Genomic DNA, 10,539 nt, shown 5'->3' on the forward strand with positions numbered 1-10,539 from the left:
AACATTATACTGAAAATTCTAACCAATGCAATAAGGCATAAAACGGTATATATGTATGTGTATATAAAGGATATATATATATATATATATATAGAGAGAGAGAGAGAGAGAGAGAGAATGAAAAATAAAACTCTTTTTTGTTTGAAGATGATATGACTGACAGTGTAAAAATCCAAAAGAGTCAACAAAAACCTATAGAAACCAATAAGTGATAATAGTCAGGTTGAAGAATACAAGATTAATATGCAAAACCAATCACTTTCCTATATACCAGCAACAAACAGGTGGAATTGGAAATTAAAAACACAGCACCATTACATTAACACCCCCCAAAATGAAATACTTTGGTATAAATCTAACAAAATATGTACATGAGATATATGAGAAAAACTATAAAACTCTGATGAACAAAATCAAAGGAAAACTGAATAAATGGAAAGATATTTCAAGTTCGTGGATAAGAAGACTTATTATTAAGATATCAGTTCTTTCCAACTTGATCTATACGATCAGTGCAATCCTGATCAAAATCCCAGCTTGCTATTTTCTGAATATTGACAAATTGGTTACAAAATTTATATGGAGAGGCAAAACATTCAGAATAACCAATATAATATTGAAAGACAAAATATTGTGGAAAGGAGAAAATTTTAAAAAGGTGAATCATGACCCAAAGGAAGATAAGAAAGAAACACAAAAATGTTGGAGTATCAAATCCACCCATCTTCAGGTCTTACTTTAAAGCTACAATGATCAAGACAGTGTGGTATTGATGAAAGAATGGACAGCTAGATCAATGAAACAGAATAGAGAGCTCAGAAATAGACCCACATAAATATAATCAAGTAATTGTTGACACTTCAGGGCAAATAGATGGGGAAACAATGGAAACAGTGACAGACTTTATTTTGGGGGGCTCCAAAATCACTGCATATGGTGACTGCAGCCATGAAATTAAAAGACATTGCTTGGAAGAAAAGCTATGGCCAACCTACACAGCATACTAAAAAGCAAAGACTTTACTTTGCTAACAAAGGTCCATCTAATCAAAGCTATGGTTTTTCCAGTACTCATGTATGGATGTGAGAGTTGGACTATAAAGAGAGCTGAGCATCTAAGAATTGATGCTTTTCAACTGTGGTGTAGGAGAAGACTCTTGAGAGTCCCTTGGACTGCAAGGAGATCCAACCAGTCCATTCTAAAGGAAATCAGTCCTGAATATTCATTGGAAGGACCGATGCTGAAGCTCCAATACTTTGGCCACTTGATGCGAAGAACTAAATCATTGAAGAAGACCTTGATGCTGCGAAAGCTTGAGGGCAGGAGGAGAAGGGAATAACAGAGGATGAGATGATAGGATGGCATCACCAACTCGATGGACATGTGTTGAGTAGGCCCCGGGAGTTGGTAATGGACAGGAAAACCTGGCGTGCTGCAGTCCATGGGGTTGCAAAGAGTTGGACACGACTGAGTGACTGAACTGAATCTTTGATAGGAGAGCAAAGACAATATACAGTAAAGATAGTCTTTCAACAAATAGTGGGGGAACAACTGGACCTCCCATAAACATAAAAATAAACATAAAAAAGTGAAATTAGAAACAGACCTTACCCCTTCACAAAAATTAATTCAAATCAGATCATAGACCTAAATGTGAAATGCAAAGCTATAAAACTTCTAGAAGATTATATAAGAGAAAATCTAGATGACCTTGGGTATGAAAATGACTTTTCAGATAGCAGCAAAGAAATAATTGGTAAGTTAGACTTCATTACAACTAAAAGATTTGCTCTGTGAAACATGTTGTCAAGAGAACAGAAACACAAGCTACAGACTGGGAGAAAGTATTTGCAAAACCCAACTGTTACCCAAAATATGCAAACAACTCTTAAGCCTCAACAGTAAGAAGCAAAAAGCCTGATTTTAAAACTAGACCCATAGACCTTAACAGATTCTTCACCAAAGAAGGTATATAGATGGCAAGTTAGCATATGAAAAGATGCTCCGTATCATATGTTATCATGGAAATGCAAGTTAAAAGTATGAGCTACTACTATACACTTATTAAAACAGCAAAATCCAGAATACTGACAACACCAAATGCTGGTGAGGATATGGAGCAACAGGAGCTCTTATTCATAGCTGGGGGATGAAAACTGGGAAAGCCGTTCTTGAAGACATTCGTACAGTTTCTTACAAGAATAAGTATACTCTGAAACAATTAAGCAATTATGTGCCTTAGTATTTACCCAAAGGAGTTGAAATTAAAACCTGCACATGGATATTTATAGCATAATTGTTAAAAACTGGAAACAAGATGTCCTTCAGGAGGTGAATGGATAAACAAACTGTGGTTCATCCATACAATGGAACATTATTCAGGAATAAAAAGAAATGAGCTATCAAACCATGAAAGGCCATGGAGAAACCATGAAAGGCCATGGAGAAACCATAAATGCATATTACTAAGTGAAAGAAATTTTAAAAGGATATATATTGCATGATTTCACCTGTATAGTGTTCTGGAAAAGGCAAAACTATGAATATAGTGAAAAGATTGGTGGTTGCCAGAGATTGGTTGAGGATAAAGAGATGAACAGAGCAGTAAAAATACTTTGGGTACCATAATGACTACATCACGGTCCGAACCTGTAGAATGTATAACACTAAGAGTGAGTGGTAAGGTAAACTGTGGACTTGGGGTGACTATAATGTACCACCCTCCCCTTCCGCCCCATAGTGGCAGGGGTGGGGAGGGGGCGGAACTTGATAATGGGGGAGGTTATGTTTGTGTGGGGTCAGAGGTATACAGGAAATCTCTACCTTCCCCTAAAATTTGCTGTGAACCTTAAACTGCTCTAAAAGTATTGTCTTAATTTTTAAAAACTGAGTCTTTGAAAAAGTTCTTATAGCTACTTGTCATTCCCGTTTAAAAAGATATTTCCTTTGAAAACATTATGCCTTGTTAAAAAAATATATACAGCACTATACAAAAGAATTAAAAATGGAAAAGCATCTGATGCAGGCCTCCCCACAGGCCCACCCCTGCCACCACTTGTTCTCCAAGTTGACATCTGAGTCTCAAGGGTAATCAGGAACACGGAACTCCTTCCAAAAATCTCTGTGGCTCAGTAGGAACAACTGTTCCTGTTTATAAGGCACATGGTTTGATGAAGATTACATTTATTTTAGATTAGACTGGGGTCTGGCCCTGTGGTTCCAAAAGTCTAAGAATGAAATTACAAATTTAAACAGCAAGTGTTTGCGGCACAGCCTGCCCTGCCCTGGAGCAGATGCTGTCAGCGCCCCTCCCACATCCGGTGGGCACCGGAAGCATCCACAGCTCCCAGCCAGAGGGCCTCCCCCAGTGTAGGCTGGAAGTGGGGGGCGGAGGCGGGGGTGAGCACCCCTTGGAGGAACCCCCAGCACAACCTGGTGGGGTAACTCTGAGAAGAACCAAATCCACCCCAGCATCCCTAGCCTGGTTAACTTCACCGCCCATTCTTGTAACTTGACCTACGATGTGCCCTTTATTAGCGACCTCCCCTTCTTTTTCTCACTTCCCTTCTTCCCCAGTGTTTCCTGGTTCCTTCTCCTAACTTATACAGTGCTTTAGGATCTGCTGCTGGAGTAACTTAACTAAGACCATTGTTTTCCTAACACTTACTCCCTTCTTCCTTGTTAATGAGAGGTCAATTTTCCTGGAGTTCCCCAGCTTTAAGTTCAAGTTCAAAGACTTCAAGGGAGTCTGTCTCTCCCAAGCCCCAAGGAAGGGACTCTGGTTGGTGTAGACCCAGTGCAGGGCTCTGGTTCTACATAAACAGGTGGTTTAGTGAAGACACTGGGGTGGTGGTGGGGAAGTTAGGGGGAGGTCAGGGGGAAGAGTGAACACAGAGGAGGCAGAGCCCTTATCAGATCACATCCAGAGCTGCTCTGCCTCTGGAGTTCTTATTCTGGGAAATATTAATAATTCCTGCCATTTAAACTAATTTAGTCAGGGTTTATTGTTACCCCAGGCAAAAAGCAATCTACTTAGTATATTTTAATGACTAGAGAATACAAAAGCCACAACCCTTAGAGCGTCAAGAAATTATATGTGTCTGCTAGAATATGAAAAGGCAAAAAGGTATGACACTGAAAGATGAATGCCCAAGGTAGGTAGGTGCCCAATATGGTACTGGAGAAGAGTGGACAAATAACTCCAGAAACAATGAAGAGATGGAGCCAAAGTGAAAACAGTGCCCAATTGTGGATGTGACTGGTGATGGAGGTAAAAGAAAAATATTGCATAGAAACCTGGAATGTTAGGTCCAGGAATCAAGGTAAACTGAAAGTGATCAAACAGGAGATGGCAAGAGTGAGCATCAACATTTTAAGAATCGTTGAACTAAAATAAACTGGAATGATTGAGTTTAACTCAGATGACCATTATATCTACTATTGTGGGCAAGAATCCCTTAGAAGAAATGGAGTAGCCATCATAAAAGTCTGAAATGCAGTACTTGGATGCAATCTCAAAAACGACAGAATGGTCTCTGTTCTTTACCAAGGCAAACCATTCAATATCACAGTAATCCAAGTCTATACCCCAACCAGTAACACTGAAGAAGCTGAAGTTAAATGGTTCTATGAAGATCTACAAAAACCTTCTAGAACTAACACCTGAAAAAGATGTCCTTTTCATCATAGGGGACTGGAATGCAAAAATAGGAAGTCAAGAGGTACCTGGAGTAACAGGCAAATTTGGCCTTGAGCAGAAAATGGAGCAGGATAAAGGCTAACAGAGTTTTGTCAAGAGAATGCACTGGTCATTCAAACACCCTCTTCCAACAACACAGAAGAATCTACACATGGAAATCACCAGATGGTCAATACCAAAATCAGACTGATGATATTCTTTGCAGCCAAAGATGGAGAAGCTCTATACAGTCAGCAAAAAACAAGGTTAGGAGCCGACTGTGGCTCAGATCATGAACTCCTTATTGCCAAATTCAGACTCAAATTGAAGAAAGTAAGGAAAACCACTAGACCATTCATGTATGACCTAAATCTAATCCCTTATGATTATACAGTGCCAGTGACAAATAGATTCAAGGCATTAGATCTGATAGAGTGCCTGAAGAACTATAGACAGAGGTTTGTGACATTGTACAGGAGGCAGGGATCAAGACCATCCCCAAGGGAAAAAAAAATGCAAGAAACAAAATAGTTGTCTGAGGAGGGCTTACAAAAAGCTGAGAAAAGAAGAGAAGCTAAAGGCAAAGGAGGAAAGGAAAGATATACCCATTTGAATGCAGAGTTCCAAGAATAGCAAGGAGAGGTAAGAAAGCCTTCTTCAGTGATAAATGCAAAGAAATACAGGGAAATAGGATGGTAAAGACTAGAGATGGCTTCAAGAAAATTAGAGATACCAAGGGAATATTTTGTGCAAAGATGGGTACAATAAAGGACAGAAATGGGATGGACCTAATGGAAACAGAAGATATTAAGAACAGGTGGCAAGAATACACAGAAGAACTATACAAAAATAATCTTCATGACCTAGATAATCATGATGGTGTGATCACTTACCTAGAGCCAGACATCCTGGAATGAGAAGTCAAGTGAGCCTTAGGAAGCATCACTACAAACAAAGCTAGTGGAGGTGATGGAATTCCAGTGGAGCTATTTCAAATCCTAAAAGATGATGCTGTGAGAATGCTGAACTCAATATGCCAGCAAATTTGGAAAACTCAGCAGTGGCCACAGGACTGGAAAAGGTCAGTTTTCATTCCAATCCCAAAGAAAGGCAGTGCCAAAGAACATTCAAACTACCACATGATTACACTCATCTCACACGCTAGCAAAGTAATGCTCAAAATTCTCCAAGCCAATCTTCAACAGTACATGAACCATGAACTTCCAGATGTTTAAGCTGGATTTAGAAAAGGCAGAGAAACCAGAGATCAAATTGCCAACATCAACCGGATCATCAAAAAGACAAGAAAGTTCCAGAAAAGTATCTACTGCTTTATTGACTATGCCAAAGCCTTTGACTGTGTGAATCACAACAAACTGTGGAAAATTCTTAAAGATATGAGAATACCAGACCACCTTACCTGCCTACTGAGAAATCTGTACGCAGGTCAAGAAGCAGAAGTTAAAACCAGACATGGAAGAACAGACTGGTTCCAATTTGGGAGAGGAGAACATCAAGGTTGTATATTGTCACACTGCTTATTTAACTTCTATGCAGAATATCATGCGAAATGCCTGGCTGGATGAAGCACAAGCTGGAATCAAGATTGCCGGGAGAAATAGCAATAACCTCAGATATGTAGATGATACCACCCTTATGGCAGAAAGTGAAGAACTAAAGAGCCTCTTGATGAAAGTGAAAGAGGAGAGTGAAAAAGTTGGCTTAAAACTCAACATTCAGAAAACCAAGATCATGGCATCTGGTCCCATCAGTTCATGGCAAATAGATGGTGAAACAATGGAAACAATGACAGACTTTATTTTGGGGGGGCTCCAAAACCACTGCAGATGGGGGCTTCAGCCATGAAATTAAAAGATGCTTCCTCCTTGGAAGAAAAGCTATGACCAACCTAGACAGGATGCTAAAAAGCAAAGACATCATTTTGCCAACAAAGGTCCATCTGGTCAAAACTATGCTTTTTCCAGTAGTCATGTATGGATGTGAGAGTTGGACTATGAAGAAAGCTGAGCACCGAAGAATTGATGCTTTTGAACTGTGGTGTTGGAGAAGACTCTTGAGAGTCCCCTGGACTGCAAGGAGATCAAACCAGTCAATCCTAAAGGAAATAAGTCCTGAATATTCATTGGAAGGACTGATGCTGAAGCTGAAGCTCCAATACTGTGGCCACATGATGGGAAGAACTGACTCATTGGAAAAGACCCTGATGCTGGGAAAGATTGAAGGCAGGAGGAGGAGGGAACGACAGAGGATGACATGGTTGGATGTCATCACCGATGATGGACATGAGTTTGAGCAAAATACAGGAGTTGGTGATGGACAGCGAAGCCTGGCATGCTGCATTCCGTGGGGTCACAAAGAGTCGGACATGACTGAACAACTGAACTGACTGACTAGAACAGGAATCAAGAGACAGAAGGGGACAGACAGACATCAAGACAAATGATTCAGTAGAATGGTACAGGGGATGGACTCAAATCACTGAATAAGAGTGGCGAACAGCACCAGAATGTGCAGGCCTGAGAAACAGGGCAGTAAGAATGGGTAATAAGCTGATCTTCCTCTCTCCTTCCCTCCCTCCCCCCTTTCTTCCCTTCCCCACTTTCTTCCTTCCTTCTTTCCCTCCACCATCTGTGAGCACACACTCTATTCCAGGCACTTCTAGGAACTGAGCGCTTAGTAGTGAGCAGGACTGACATAGCCATAGCCCTTGGGAAGTTGCACCCAAGAGGATCACTAGCAAGTTGGAGTCCAGCAGTGCATTTTGGAGCAAGAAGAAGGTAGCCCCATGTAGGGCCTGACTAAAATGCCATGGAGGCACTTGGATGCTCTTTCTGCTGCTCTCTTCCCCAAAACATAGACATCTCAACTCTGGGCTTCCAAGGAGCTGAGAATGACTCTAGGCCTCAGGCAGTATCAGTAACTAAGTGTCCCCCAAAGAAAGAAAACCCCTCTGAATCCTCACTGGAACCCTGTGAACTGGGCAGTGTTCGGTAAAATGGCCCTTTAGAAAAGAAAAATCACTATTATAAAAAAAAAAAAATGCCAATGAGATGGAGACTAGTATTTGTCAAATGATATTTTTCCTCAAGTAAGAAACAACCTAAGTTGAAGATGTCAGGTAAGATCAGTAAAAGAGTTACCTGGAATTCAGTATTGATAAGTCTGTGCTCATATGGAGAAAAAGTATTGTGGTATTTTCCCAGGCATGGGAAGGATGTTAGCCAGATACCCATTTGCTATAGCTTAGTGTCAGGAAAACTTGGAAGTAGGGAAGTCTTGACATCCCTTTATCCCTCAGGAAGAAATTATTTTATAACTAAAGAAGAACAGAGACAAAGTGTAAAACTATACTTGTTTCTCTTGGAATTTGTGCCAGAAAAACAGAATCCTGAAGGAATCACTCATTTCTGAGTGTCAAGCTTATAAATTGATCCAAACATCTCTTGATTCTGTGGGAGAGGGAGAGGGTGGGATGATTTGGGAGAATGGCATTGGAACGAATAATATCATATATGAAACGAGTCGCCAGTCCAGGTTCAATGCACGATACTGGATGCTTGGGGCTGGTGCACTGGGACGACCCAGAGGGATGGTACCGGGAGGGAGGAGGAAGGGGGGTTCAGGATGGGGAACACATGTATACCTGTGGTGGATTCATGTTGATATATGGCAAAACTGATACAATATTGTAAAGTTAAAAAATAAAATAAAAAAAAAGTGAAGTGCAATATTACTTATACAGTTTGCTGTATGTAAAGTACATTATGCTTTATTATTTATGAGCCATTGAGATTTACTTAACATGTTTATCATTTATACATTTAACCTGTAACACCCTTCTTTCGGCACTGACCTATAGATGTCTGAGTTACCTACTATTATTATGTTTTGTATATGCTCTGCTTTGCTTTCAAACATATCAAAAATATCCATACATTTATACTCTCTTTTCAAGGTAATATGACTGATAATTATGTTATAAAAATGTGTGATTATTGCTAAAAATATGTGGTTTTGTGCATGTTATGGAAGCTTAAAGACTATTTTTGATTCATTTATTTATTCATTCATTCAACAAATATTTGTGGAATGCCTATGACAGGCTAGATGCTAGAATCCTGAGCTAGAATATGTCATTATAAGTTTGTAGAAACTGCTCTTCTGTTGCCTTATACTGGAGCCAGCTCACTGTGAGTTATTAATTGTTGTTGTTCAGTTGCCCGGTCATGTCTGACTCTTTGTGACTCCATGGACAGCAGCGCACCAGACGTCTCTGCCCCTCACCGTCTCCCGATGTTTGCCCAAGCTCAATGTCCATTGCACTCAGTTATTAATACCAAGATCTAAATAAGAGATCAATACAAGATGACCAAAAGAAGTCAAAAAATAGAAGAGGAAGAGCAAGGTCAGATTCAGATACTAAAATTCATAGAATGGAATATATAAAATAAAAATGACCAAGAGAGAGCATGAAGACCATGAGGAAATCTGAGAGACTCGGAACCACAGAAGCTGACACATATCAAGGAAAGCACTGTCTAGTCAGTGCTGGCTTGGTGTCAGCCAGTTCTCACTGGAAGAGAGCTGTGTGGAAAGGCTTGAGCCTCATCCCAGTCAGCCCTACAAGATCTACCAAGCACTATTTTCCACCACCTGAGCCTCCATTGCTCCATCACAGAGGGCCAATCCCTCTACAGTCTCTGCCTTATGTCCGCTCCACAGGGTTCTAGTTGCTCCCTAATTCTGAAAGCAGAAGTCCGATACTGTATCATGAGACTTGACTTGGATTCATCCTAACACAGCACCTGTGGCCCACACTCTTCGGTTCATGACAAAGCAGTCAACCTGAACACCCTTCTCTTCTAAGATGCAGAGGACAGAACATCACGTCACTGAAGCCAACAAGTTAGAAAAAAGGGAGAATTAAGACAGCAAGGGACAAACTAAGATAACCCCCCATGCGTGTGCAAATCTTCACAAGAGAGGGGGAAGGTTGGCAGGTGCATGCCGAGAGCCCTGGGACCCACGGGACAACAGAAATTCAGCCTCACTATTTTTCTCAGAACCAGTCAGGCCCTGTACACTGATTTAAATCAACTAAGTGGATACAAAAGTATGTATCAATAGGTCAATATTTACATGTAGTCAAAATCCCTGTAACCTTTAACCCTGTAACCAGTCTCAAGAGACTTTTAAAAGCCATCAGGAGTTTCCTTGAAGACTATGGACTAAAAATAACCAAATACTATATTCAATATCCTATGATAAAGCATAACAGAAAAGGATATTAAGAAGGAATATATTTATGTGTATAACTGAATCACTTTGATGTACAGCAGAAATTAACACTGTAAATCAACCATACTTCAGTTTTTAAAATAACCAAAGTAGAAGAGTCTTAAAAGGTTTGTAATACAGGCAGGGGTAAAGCCTGGTGTTCTGACTGTATTCCACTTCATCCAAGTGCTCATGCCAGGCAGATGGAGCTGTGGGATCTGAGTAAGATGTCTTTTTCAGGATCTACAGTTCTGACTCAGACAAGCACTGGAGTGGATCAGAGCTGACCCAGAGCTGAGTGGTATGAAACAAGGATGAAGACAAGACCAAAACAGTCACAGGAAGTCTGACTTTGGGGCTACGTCCACCAGGCTGACGGCTTCTCCCCTGGCTTCCACTTCTGTTTCGCTGATGGGAACCACCCTCAGGACAGCAGAAAGTGGAAGAAGGATGGGATTTTGGCAACAGACCTCAAACATTTTGGTCTGAGGACTCATTTACACTCTTAAAAGATAAAAATTATTGTGTCTGTTGATATAAATAATTAACACAAAAGTTGTGCC

This window comes from Bison bison, unplaced genomic scaffold, assembly GCF_000754665.1.
Source record: "Bison bison bison isolate TAMUID 2011002044 unplaced genomic scaffold, Bison_UMD1.0 scf7180017864171, whole genome shotgun sequence".
In the NCBI taxonomy this organism is placed as follows: domain Eukaryota; kingdom Metazoa; phylum Chordata; class Mammalia; order Artiodactyla; family Bovidae; genus Bison; species Bison bison.